General features: G+C 50.5%; 1 protein-coding gene across 3 annotated transcripts in view; it reads right to left on the bottom strand.

Annotated features, from left to right (window-relative positions):
• Positions 1-13,133, bottom strand: part of gmip (GEM interacting protein) — a 152,983-nt gene that overhangs the window by 44,345 nt on the left and 95,505 nt on the right. The window lies entirely within an intron of this gene.

A 13,133-nucleotide genomic window follows, 5' to 3' on the forward strand; every position in this document is an offset into this window, starting at 1 on the left:
GAATTGGCCTCCGAGTACAAAAAAGTCTTACGTGTGGTAATGGAGCGTCCGTCCGTCGTTCAGCGTGGAAAACAGCAACTCAGCGCGGGGCGGACGTGCCGAATCACGCTGCGCCTGGGTGAGCCGCTAACGGGCCCTTCTGACAGCGGCAATTTTGGGCCTGAAGACTCTTGGATCTATTGTACATTCATCCTTCGTTATTTCAACACCGTATGTGTATGGTCTGTCGGGTATGGGAGTGGTCTGTCGGATATGGGGGTGGTCTGTCGGATATGGGTGTGGTCTGTCGGGTATGGGAGTAGTCTGTCGGATATGGGTGTGGTCTGTCGGATATGGGGGTGGTCTGTCGGATATGGGTGTGGTCTGTCGGGTATGGGTGTGGTCTGTCGGGTATGGGTGTGGTCTGTCGGATATGGGTGTGGTCTGTCGGGTATGGGTGTGGTCTGTCGGGTATGGGTGTGGTCTGTCGGGTATGGGTGTGGTCTGTCGGATATGGGTGTGGTCTGTCGGGTATGGGGGTGGTCTGTCGGGTATGGGTGTGGTCTGTCGGATATGGGTGTGGTCTGTCGGGTATGGGAGTAGTCTGTCGGATATGGGTGTGGTCTGTCGGATATGGGGGTGGTCTGTCGGATATGGGTGTGGTCTGTCGGGTATGGGGGTGGTCTGTCGGGTATGGGTGTGGTCTGTCGGGTATGGGTGTGGTCTGTCGGATATGGGTGTGGTCTGTCGGGTATGGGGGTGGTCTGTCGGGTATGGGTGTGGTCTGTCGGATATGGGTGTGGTCTGTCGGGTATAGGAGTGGTCTGTCGGATATGGGTGTGGTCTGTCGGGTATGGGTGTGGTCTGTCGGGTATGGGTGTGGTCTGTCGGGTATGGGTGTGGTCTGTCGGGTATGGGAGTAGTCTGTCGGATATGGGTGTGGTCTGTCGGGTATGTGTGTGGTCAGTCGGGTATGTGTTGGTCTGTAGGGTATGGGAGTGGTCTGTCGGGTATGGGTGTGGTCTGTCGGGTATGGGTGTGGTCTGTCGGGTATGGGAGTGGTCTGTCGGGTATGTGTGTGGTCAGTCGGGTATGTGTGTGGTCAGTCGGGTATGTGTGTGGTCAGTCGGGTATGGGAGTGGTCTGTCGGATATGTGTGTGGTCTGTCGGGTATGGGAGTGGTCTGTCGGATATGGGTGTGGTCTGTCGGGTATGGGAGTGGTCTGTCGGATATGGGTGTGGTCTGTCGGGTATGGGAGTGGTCTGTCGGATATGGGTGTGGTCTGTCGGGTATGTGTGTGGTCTGTCGGGTATGGGAGTGGTCTGTCGGGTATGGGAGTGGTCTGTCGGGTATGGGTGTGGTCTGTCGGGTATGGGTGTGGTCTGTCGGGTATGGGAGTGATCTGTCGGGTATGGGAGTAGTCTGTCGGGTATGGGTGTGGTCTGTCGGGTATGGGTGTGGTCTGTCGGGTATGGGTGTGGTCTGTCGGGTATGTATGGTCAGTCGGGTGGGTGTGGTCTATCGGGTATGGGTGTCGTCTGTCGGGTATGGGTGTGGTCTGTCGGGTATGTGTGTGGTCTGTCGGGTATGGGAGTGGTCTGTCCGGTATGAGTGTGGTCAGTCGGGTATGGGATTGGTCTGTCGGATATGGGAGTGGTCTGTCGGGTATGGGAGTGGTCTGTCGGGTATGGGAGTGGTCTGTCGGGTATGGGTGTGGTCTGTCGGGTATGGGAGTGATCTGTCGGGTATGGGTGTGGTCTGTCGGGTATGTGTGGTCAGTCGGGTGGGTGTGGTCTATCGGGTATGGGTGTCGTCTGTCGGGTATGGGTGTGGTCTGTCGGGTATGTGTGTGGTCTGTCGGATATGGGTGTGGTCTGTCGGGTATGTGTGTGGTCAGTCGGATATGGGAGTAGTCTGTCCGGTATGGGTGTGGTCTGTCGGATATGGGTGCGGTCTGTCGGATATGGGTGCGGTCTGTCGGATATGGGTGCGGTCTGTCGGATATGGGTGCGGTCTGTCGGGTATGGGTGCGGTCTGTCGGGTATGGGTGTGGTCTGTCGGGTATGTGTGTGGTCTGTCGGGTATGGGTGTGGTCTGTCCGGTATGGGTGTGGTCAGTCGGGTATGGGATTGGTCTGTCGGATACGGGTGTGGTCTGTCGGATATGGGTGCGGTCTGTCGGATATGGGTGCGGTCTGTCGGATATGGGTGCGGTCTGTCGGATATGGGTGCGGTCTGTCGGATATGGGTGCGGTCTGTCGGATATGGGTGCGGTCTGTCGGGTATGGGAGTGATCTGTCGGATATGGATGTGGTCTGTCGGGTATGGGAGTGGTCTGTCGGATATGGGTGTGGTCTGTCGGATATGGGTGTGGTCTGTCGGGTATGTGTGTGGTCTGTCGGGTATGGGAGTGGTCTGTCGGGTATGGGTGTGGTCAGTCGGGTATGGGTGTGGTCAGTCGGGTATGTGTTGGTCTGTAGGGTATGGGTGTGGTCTGTCGGGTATGGGAGTGGTCTGTCGGATATGGGTGTGGTCTGTCGGGTATGGGTGTGGTCTGTCGGATATGGGTGTGGTCTGTCGGATATGGGTGTGGTCTGTCGGGTATGTGTGTGGTCTGTCGGATATGGGAGTGGTCTGTCGGGTATGGGTGTGGTCTGTCGGGTATGTGTGTGGTCTGTCGGGTATGGGAGTGGTCTGTCCGGTATGGGTGTGGTCAGTCGGGTATGGGATTGGTCTGTAGGGTATGGGTGTGGTCTGTCGGGTATGTGTGTGGTCTGTAGGGTATGGGAGTGGTCTGTCGGATATGGGTGTGGTCTGTTGGGTATGTGTGTGGTCTGTAAGGTATGGGATTGGTTTGTCGGCTGTGTGTGTGGTCTGAAGGGTATGGGATTGGTCTGTCGGGTAAGGGTGTGGTCTGTCGGGTATGTGTGTGGTCTGTAGGGTATGGGATTGGTCTGTCGGGTATGGGTGTGGTCTGTCGGCTATGTGTGTGGTCTGTAGGGTATGGGATTGGTTTGTCGGCTATGTGTGTGGTCTGTAGGGTATGGGATTGGTCTGTCGGCTATGTGTGTGGTCTGTAGGGTATGGAATTGGTTTGTCGGCTATGTGTGTGGTCTGAAGGGTATGGGATTGGTCTGTCGGCTATGTGTGTGGTCTGTAGGGTATGGGATTGGTCTGTCGGCTATGTGTGTGGTCTGTAGGGTATGGGATTGGTCTGTCGGCTATGTGTGTGGTCTGTAGGGTATGGGATTGGTCTCTCGGCTATGTGTGTGGTCTGTAGGGTATGTGTGCGGTCTGTCGGCTATGTGTGTGGCCTGCAGGGTATGGGTGTGGCCTAACTTCCTTCCTATGTACAGCACTTTAAATGTCTATATTAAACACCTTCTGCCATTGTTCTACCCACTCACATATTTTGTCCATCTCGTGCTGTAATAACTGAGCTGCCTCCTCAGATTCCTCCGCCGCTCCCTGACTCAAATTTTCACCACTTTGCACGGAGGTGCTGAATCATATAAACGAGAAAGGGTTGTAGTCCCAAGCTTGGGCTCCAGGGCAGCTCACTCGGAGCAAACCTGTGTTCCCCCATCCCCACCAACCCTCCCCCAAAACACACAGGTAAAGGCGATTCATGCACATCTTCCCCACACTCTGAGGAATGCAGACCTGCTTGCCTTTGAGACGAGCTGCAGCGATGACGAGGTTAATTCAGAGCTATCATTAATCCATCACGGGCCGACAGGACATCAAACAGACCGAGAAACATGCAGTCCCAAAACAGTCAAACACACCCCAAGCAGGGAACAAGGACACAGGGTGCAGATGGGGTCCAGCTCAATGTTAAGCTGTTTTACAGACTATTTTCGCTCCTTGGAGTCCGAGTCCATAGACTGACATCCACCTCAGTGTTATACAGTGACAGACCTGTACCCACCAGTACTGTACCCCAGTGTTACATACTGATAGACCTGTACCCACCAGTACTGTACCCCAGTGTTAGATACTGATAGACCTGTACCCACCAGTACTGTACCCCAGTGTTACATACTGATAGACCTGTACCCACCAGTACTGTACCCCAGTGTTACATACTGATAGACCTGTACCCACCAGTACTGTACCCCAATGTTATACAGTGACAGACCTGTTCTTCCAGTACTGTACCCCAGTGTTATACAGTGACAGACCTGTACCCACCAGTACTGTACCCAGTGTTATACAGTGACACACCTGTACCCACCAGTACTGTACCCCAGTGTTACATACTGATAGACCTGTACCCACCAATACTGTACCCCAGTGTTATACAGTGACAGACCTGTACCCACCAGTACTGTACCCCAGTGTTACATACTGATAGACCTGTACCCACCAGTACTGTACCCAGTGTTATACAGTGACAGACCTGTACCCACCAGTACTGTACCCCAGTGTTACATACAGATAGACCCGTACCCACCAGTACTGTACCCAGTGTTATACAGTGACAGACCTGTACCCACCAGTACTGTACCCCAGTGTTACATACTGATAGACCCGTACCCACCAGTACTGTACCCAGTGTTATACAGTGACACACCTGTACCCACCAGTATTGTACCCCAGTGTTACATACTGATAGACCTGTACCCACCAGTACTGTACCCAGTGTTATACAGTGACACACCTGTACCCACCAGTACTGTACCCAGTGTTATACAGTGACAGACCTGTACCCACCAGTACTGTACCCAGTGTTATACAGTGACAGACCTGTACCCACCAGTACTGTACCCAGTGTTATACAGTGACAGACCTGTACCCACCAGTACTGTACCCCAATGTTATACAGTGACAGACCTGTACCCACCAGTACTGTACCCCAGTGTTATACAGTGACACACCTGTACCCACCAGTACTGTACCCCAGTGTTACATACTGATAGACCTGTACCCACGAGTACTGTACCCCAGTGTTATACAGTGACAGACCTGTACCCACCAGTACTGTACCCCAGTGTTACATACTGATAGACCTGTACCCACCAGTACTGTACCCCAATGTTATACAGTGACAGACCTGTACCCACCAGTACTGTACCCCAGTGTTACATACTGATAGACCTGTACCCACCAGTACTGTACCCAGTGTTATACAGTGACACACCTGTACCCACCAGTACTGTACCCCAGTGTTACATACTGATAGACCTGTACCCACCAGTACTGTACCCAGTGTTATACAGTGACACACCTGTACCCACCAGTACTGTACCCAGTGTTATACAGTGACAGACCTGTACCCACCAGTACTGTACCCCAGTGTTATACACTGACAGACCTGTACCCACCAGTACTGTACCCAGTGTTACATACTGATAGACCTGTACCCACCAGTACTGTACCCCAATGTTATACAGTGACAGACCTGTACCCACCAGTACTGCACCCAGTGTTATACAGTGACACACCTGTACCCACCAGTACTGTACCCGTGTTATACAGTGATAGACCTGTACCCACCAATACTGTACCCCAGTGTTATACAGTGACAGACCTGTACCCACCAGTACAGTACCCCAGTGTTATACAGTGACAGACCTGTACCCACAGGTACTGTACCCCAGTGTTATACAGTGACTGACCTGTACCCACCAATACTGTACCCCAGTGTAATACAGTGACAGACCTGTACCCACCAGTACTGTACCCCAGTGTTATAGTGACAGACCTGTACCCACCAGTATTGTACCGCAGTGTTATCCAGTGACAGACCTGTACCCACCAGTACTGTACCCCAGTGTTATACAGTGACAGACCTGTACCCATCAGTACTGTACCCCAGTGTTATACAGTGGCAGACCTGTACCCAGCAGTACTGTACCCAGTGTTGTACAATGACAGACCTGTACCCACCAGTACTGTACCCCAGTGTTATACAGTGATAGACCTGTACCCACCAGTACTGTACCCAGTGTTATACAGTGACAGACCTGTACCCATCAGTACTGTACCCCAGTGTTATACAGTGACAGACCTGTACCCATCAGTACTGTACCCCAGTGTTATACAGTGACAGACCTGTACCCACCAGTATTGAACCCCAGTGTTATACAGTGACAGAACTGTACCCACCAGCACTGCACCCCAGTGTTATACAGTGACAGACCTGTAGCCACCAGTACTGTACCTCAATGTTACACAGTGACAGACCTATACCCACCAGTACTGTACCTCAATGTTATACAGTGACAGACCTGTACCCACCAGTACTGTACCCCAGTGTTATACAGTGACAGACCTGTACACACCAGTACTATATCTAGTGTTATACAGTGATAGACCTGTACCCACAGTACTGTACCCAGTGTTACAAAATGATAGACTTGTACCCACCAGTACTGTACCCCAGTGTTATACAGTGACACACCTGTACCCACCAGTACTGTACCCCAGTGTTACATACTGATAGACCTGTACCCACCAGTACTGTACCCCAGTGTTATACAGTGACAGACCTGTACCCACCAGTACTGTACCCCAGTGTTACATACTGATAGACCTGTACCCACCAGTACTGTACCCAGTGTTATACAATGACAGACCTGTACCCACCAGTACTGTACCCCAGTGTTACATACTGATAGACCTGTACCCACCAGTACTGTACCCCAATGTTATACAGTGACAGACCTGTACCCACCAGTACTGTACCCCAGTGTTACATACTGATAGACCTGTACCCACCAGTACTGTACCCAGTGTTATACAGTGACACACCTGTACCCACCAGTACTGTACCCCAGTGTTACATACTGATAGACCTGTACCCACCAGTACTGTACCCCAGTGTTATACACTGACAGACCTGTACCCACCAGTACTGTACCCAGTGTTATACAGTGACAGACCTGTACCCACCAGTACTGTACCCCAATGTTATACAGTGACAGACCTGTACCCACAGGTACTATACCCCAGTGTTACATACTGATAGACCTGTACCCACCAGTACTGTACCCAGTGTTATACAGTGACACACCTGTACCCACCAGTACTGTACCCGGTGTTATACAGTGACAGACCTGTACCCACCAGTACTGTACCCCAGTGTTATAAACTGACAGACCTGTACCCACCAGTACTGTACCCAGTGTTATACAGTGACAGACCTGTACCCACCAGTACTGTACCCAGTGTTATACAGTGACAGACCTGTACCCACCAGTACTGTACCCCAATGTTATACAGTGACAGACCTGTACCCACAGGTACTATACCCCAGTGTTACATACTGATAGACTTGTACCCACCAGTACTGTACCCCAGTGTTACATACTGATAGACCTGTACCCACCAGTACTGTACCCCAATGTTATACAGTGACAGACCTGTACCCACCAGTACTGCACCCAGTGTTATACAGTGACACACCTGTACCCACCAGTACTGTACCCGTGTTATACAGTGATAGACCTGTACCCACCAATACTGTACCCCAGTGTTATACAGTGACAGACCTGTACCCACCAGTACAGTACCCCAGTGTTATACAGTGACAGACCTGTACCCACAGGTACTGTACCCCAGTGTTATACAGTGACTGACCTGTACCCACCAATACTGTACCCCAGTGTAATACAGTGACAGACCTGTACCCACCAGTACTGTACCCCAGTATTATACAGTGACAGACCTGTACCCATCAGTACTGTACCCCAGTGTTATACAGTGGCAGACCTGTACCCAGCAGTACTGTACCCAGTCTTGTACAATGACAGACCTGTACCCACCAGTACTGTACCCCAGTGTTATACAGTGATAGACCTGTACCCACCAGTACTGTACCCAGTGTTATACAGTGACAGACCTGTACCCATCAGTACTGTACCACAGTGTTATACAGTGACAGACCTGTACCCATCAGTACTGTACCCCAGTGTTATACAGTGACAGACCTGCACCCACCAGTATTGAACCCCAGTGTTATACAGTGACAGAACTGTACCCACCAGCACTGCACCCCAGTGTTATACAGTGACAGAACTGTACCCACCAGCACTGTACCCCAGTGTTATAGTGACAGACCTGTACCCACCAGTACTGTACCTCAATGTTACACAGTGACAGACCTTTACCCACCAGTACTGTACCTCAATGTTATACAGTGACAGACCTGTACCCACCAGTACTGTACCCCAGTGTTATACAGTGACAGACCTGTACACACCAGTACTATACCCAGTGTTATACAGTGACAGACCTGTACCCACCAGTACTGTACCCCAGTGTTACATACTGATAGACCTGTACCCACCAGTACTGTACCCCAGTGTTATACAGTGACAGACCTGTACCCCCAGTACTGTACCCCAGTGTTATACAGTGACAGACCTGTACCCCCAGTATTGTACCCAGTGTTATACAGTGACACACCTGTACCCACCAGTACTGTACCCCAGTGTTATACAGTGACAGACCTGTACCCACCAGTACTGTACCCCAGTGTTACATACTGATAGACCTGTACCCACCAGTACTGTACCCCAGTGTTATACAGTGACAGACCTGTACCCCCAGTACTGTACCCAGTGTTATACAGTGACACACCTGTACCCACCAGTACTGTACCCCAGTGTTATACAGTGACAGACCTGTACCCCCAGTACTGTACCCCAGTGTTATACAGTGACAGACCTGTACCCCCAGTACTGTACCCAGTGTTATACAGTGACACACCTGTACCCACCAGTACTGTACCCCAGTGTTATACAGTGACAGACATGTACCCACCAGTACTGTACCCCAGTGTTATACACTGACAGACCTGTACCCACCAGTACTGTACCCAGTGTTATACAGTGACAGACCTGTACCCACCAGTACTGTACCCAGTGTTATACAGTGACAGACCTGTACCCACCAGTACTGTACCCCAATGTTATACAGTGACAGACTTGTACCCACAGATACTATACCCCAGTGTTACATACTGATAGACCTGTACCCACCAGTACTGTACCCCAGTGTTACATACTGATAGACCTGTACCCACCAGTACTGTACCCCAATGTTATACAGTGACAGACCTGTACCCACCAGTACTGCACCCAGTGTTATACAGTGACACACCTGTACCCACCAGTACTGTACCCGTGTTATACAGTGATAGACCTGTACCCACCAATACTGTACCCCAGTGTTATACAGTGACAGACCTGTACCCACCAGTACAGTACCCCAGTGTTATACAGTGACAGACCTGTACCCACAGGTACTGTACCCCAGTGTTATACAGTGACTGACCTGTACCCACCAATACTGTACCCCAGTGTAATACAGTGACAGACCTGTACCCACCAGTACTGTACCCCAGTGTTATAGTGACAGACCTGTACCCACCAGTATTGTACCGCAGTGTTATCCAGTGACAGACCTGTACCCACCAGTACTGTACCCCAGTGTTATACAGTGACAGACCTGTACCCATCAGTACTGTACCCCAGTGTTATACAGTGGCAGACCTGTACCCAGCAGTACTGTACCCAGTGTTGTACAATGACAGACCTGTACCCACCAGTACTGTACCCCAGTGTTATACAGTGATAGACCTGTACCCACCAGTACTGTACCCAGTGTTATACAGTGACAGACCCGTACCCATCAGTACTGTACCCCAGTGTTATACAGTGACAGACCTGTACCCCCAGTACTGTACCCCAGTGTTATACAGTGACAGACCTGTACCCCCAGTACTGTACCCAGTGTTATACAGTGACACACCTGTACCCACCAGTACTGTACCCCAGTGTTATACAGTGACAGACCTGTACCCACCAGTACTGTACCCCAGTGTTACATACTGATAGACCTGTACCCACCAGTACTGTACCCCAGTGTTATACAGTGACAGACCTGTACCCCCAGTACTGTACCCAGTGTTATACAGTGACACACCTGTACCCACCAGTACTGTACCCCAGTGTTATACAGTGACAGACCTGTACCCACCAGTACTGTACCCCAGTGTTACATACTGATAGACCTGTACCCACCAGTACTGTACCCCAGTGTTATACAGTGACAGACCTGTACCCCCAGTACTGTACCCCAGTGTTATACAGTGACAGACCTGTACCCCCAGTACTGTACCCAGTGTTATACAGTGACACACCTGTACCCACCAGTACTGTACCCCAGTGTTATACAGTGACAGACCTGTACCCACCAGTACTGTACCCCAGTGTTATACACTGACAGACCTGTACCCACCAGTACTGTACCCAGTGTTATACAGTGACAGACCTGTACCCACCAGTACTGTACCCAGTGTTATACAGTGACAGACCTGTACCCCCAGTACTGTACCCCAGTGTTATACAGTGACAGACCTGTACCCAGCAGTACTGTACCCAGTGTTGTACAATGACAGACCTGTACCCACCAGTACTGTACCCCAGTGTTATACAGTGATAGACCTGTACCCACCAGTACTGTACCCAGTGTTATACAGTGACAGACCCGTACCCATCAGTACTGTACCCCAGTGTTATACAGTGACAGACCTGTACCCCCAGTACTGTACCCCAGTGTTATACAGTGACAGACCTGTACCCCCAGTACTGTACCCAGTGTTATACAGTGACACACCTGTACCCACCAGTACTGTACCCCAGTGTTATACAGTGACAGACCTGTACCCACCAGTACTGTACCCCAGTGTTACATACTGATAGACCTGTACCCACCAGTACTGTACCCCAGTGTTATACAGTGACAGACCTGTACCCCCAGTACTGTACCCAGTGTTATACAGTGACACACCTGTACCCACCAGTACTGTACCCCAGTGTTATACAGTGACAGACCTGTACCCACCAGTACTGTACCCCAGTGTTACATACTGATAGACCTGTACCCACCAGTACTGTACCCCAGTGTTATACAGTGACAGACCTGTACCCCCAGTACTGTACCCCAGTGTTATACAGTGACAGACCTGTACCCCCAGTACTGTACCCAGTGTTATACAGTGACACACCTGTACCCACCAGTACTGTACCCCAGTGTTATACAGTGACAGACCTGTACCCACCAGTACTGTACCCCAGTGTTATACACTGACAGACCTGTACCCACCAGTACTGTACCCAGTGTTATACAGTGACAGACCTGTACCCACCAGTACTGTACCCAGTGTTATACAGTGACAGACCTGTACCCACCAGTACTGTACCCCAATGTTATACAGTGACAGACCTGTACCCACAGATACTATACCCCAGTGTTACATACTGATAGACCTGTACCCACCAGTACTGTACCCCAGTGTTACATACTGATAGACCTGTACCCACCAGTACTGTACCCCAATGTTATACAGTGACAGACCTGTACCCACCAGTACTGCACCCAGTGTTATACAGTGACACACCTGTACCCACCAGTACTGTACCCGTGTTATACAGTGATAGACCTGTACCCACCAATACTGTACCCCAGTGTTATACAGTGACAGACCTGTACCCACAGGTACTGTACCCCAGTGTTATACAGTGACTGAGCTGTACCCACCAATACTGTACCCCAGTGTAATACAGTGACAGACCTGTACCCACCAGTACTGTGCCCCAGTGTTATAGTGACAGACCTGTACCCACCAGTATTGTACCGCAGTGTTATCCAGTGACAGACCTGTACCCACCAGTACTGTACCCCAGTGTTATACAGTGACAGACCTGTACCCATCAGTACTGTACCCCAGTGTTATACAGTGGTAGACCTGTACCCAGCAGTACTGTACCCAGTGTTGTACAATGACAGACCTGTACCCACCAGTACTGTACCCCAGTGTTATACAGTGATAGACCTGTACCCACCAGTACTGTACCCAGTGTTATACAGTGACAGACCTGTACCCACCAGTATTGAACCCCAGTGTTATACAGTGACAGAACTGTACCCACCAGCACTGCACCCCAGTGTTATACAGTGACAGAACTGTACCCACCAGCACTGTACCCCAGTGTTATAGTGACAGACCTGTACCCACCAGTACTGTACCTCAATGTTACACAGTGACAGACCTATACCCACCAGTACTGTACCTCAATGTTATACAGTGACAGACCTGTACCCACCAGTACTGTACCCCAGTGTTATACAGTGACAGACCTGTACACACCAGTACTATACCCAGTGTTATACAGTGATAGACCTGTACCCACCAGTACTGTACCCAGTGTTAAAAAATGATAGACTTGTACCCACCAGTACTGTACCCAGTGTTAAAAAATGATAGACTTGTACCCACCAGTACTGTACCCCAGTGTTATACAGTCACAGACCTGTACCCATCAGTACTGTACCCCAGTGTTATACAGTGATAGACCTGTACCCACCAGTACTGTACCCAGTGTTATAAAGTGACAGACCTGTACCCATCAGTACTGTACCCCAGTGTTATACAGTCACAGACCTGTACCCATCAGTACTGTACCCCAGTGTTATACAGTGACAGACCTGTACCCACCAGTATTGAACCCCAGTGTTATACAGTGACAGAACTGTACCCACCAGCACTGCACCCCAGTGTTATAGTGACAGACCTGTACCCACCAGTACTGTACCTCAATGTTACACAGTGACAGACCTATACCCACCAGTACTGTACCTCAATGTTATACAGTGACAGACCTGTACCCACCAGTACTGTACCCCAGTGTTATACAGTGACAGACCTGTACACACCAGTACTATACCCAGTGTTATACAGTGATAGACCTGTACCCACCAGTACTGTACCCAGTGTTAAAAAATGATAGACTTGTACCCACCAGTACTGTACCCCAGTGTTATACAGTGACTGACCTGTACCCACCAGTACTGTACCTCAGTGTTATACAGTGACAGACCTGTACCCACCAGTGTGTACCCCAGTGTTATACAGTGACTGACCTGTACCCACCAGTACTGTACCTCAGTGTTATACAGTGACAGACCTGTACCCACCAGTACTGTACCCCAGTGTTATACAGTGACAGACCTGTACCCACCAGTGTGTACCCCAGTGTTATACAGTGACAGACCTGTACCCCCAGTACTGTACCCCAGTGTTATACAGTGACAGACCTGTACCCCCAGTACTGTACCCCAGTGTTATACAGTGACAGACCTGT

Source organism: Pristiophorus japonicus, chromosome 24 (genome assembly GCF_044704955.1).
Source record: "Pristiophorus japonicus isolate sPriJap1 chromosome 24, sPriJap1.hap1, whole genome shotgun sequence".
In the NCBI taxonomy this organism is placed as follows: Eukaryota; Metazoa; Chordata; class Chondrichthyes; family Pristiophoridae; genus Pristiophorus; species Pristiophorus japonicus.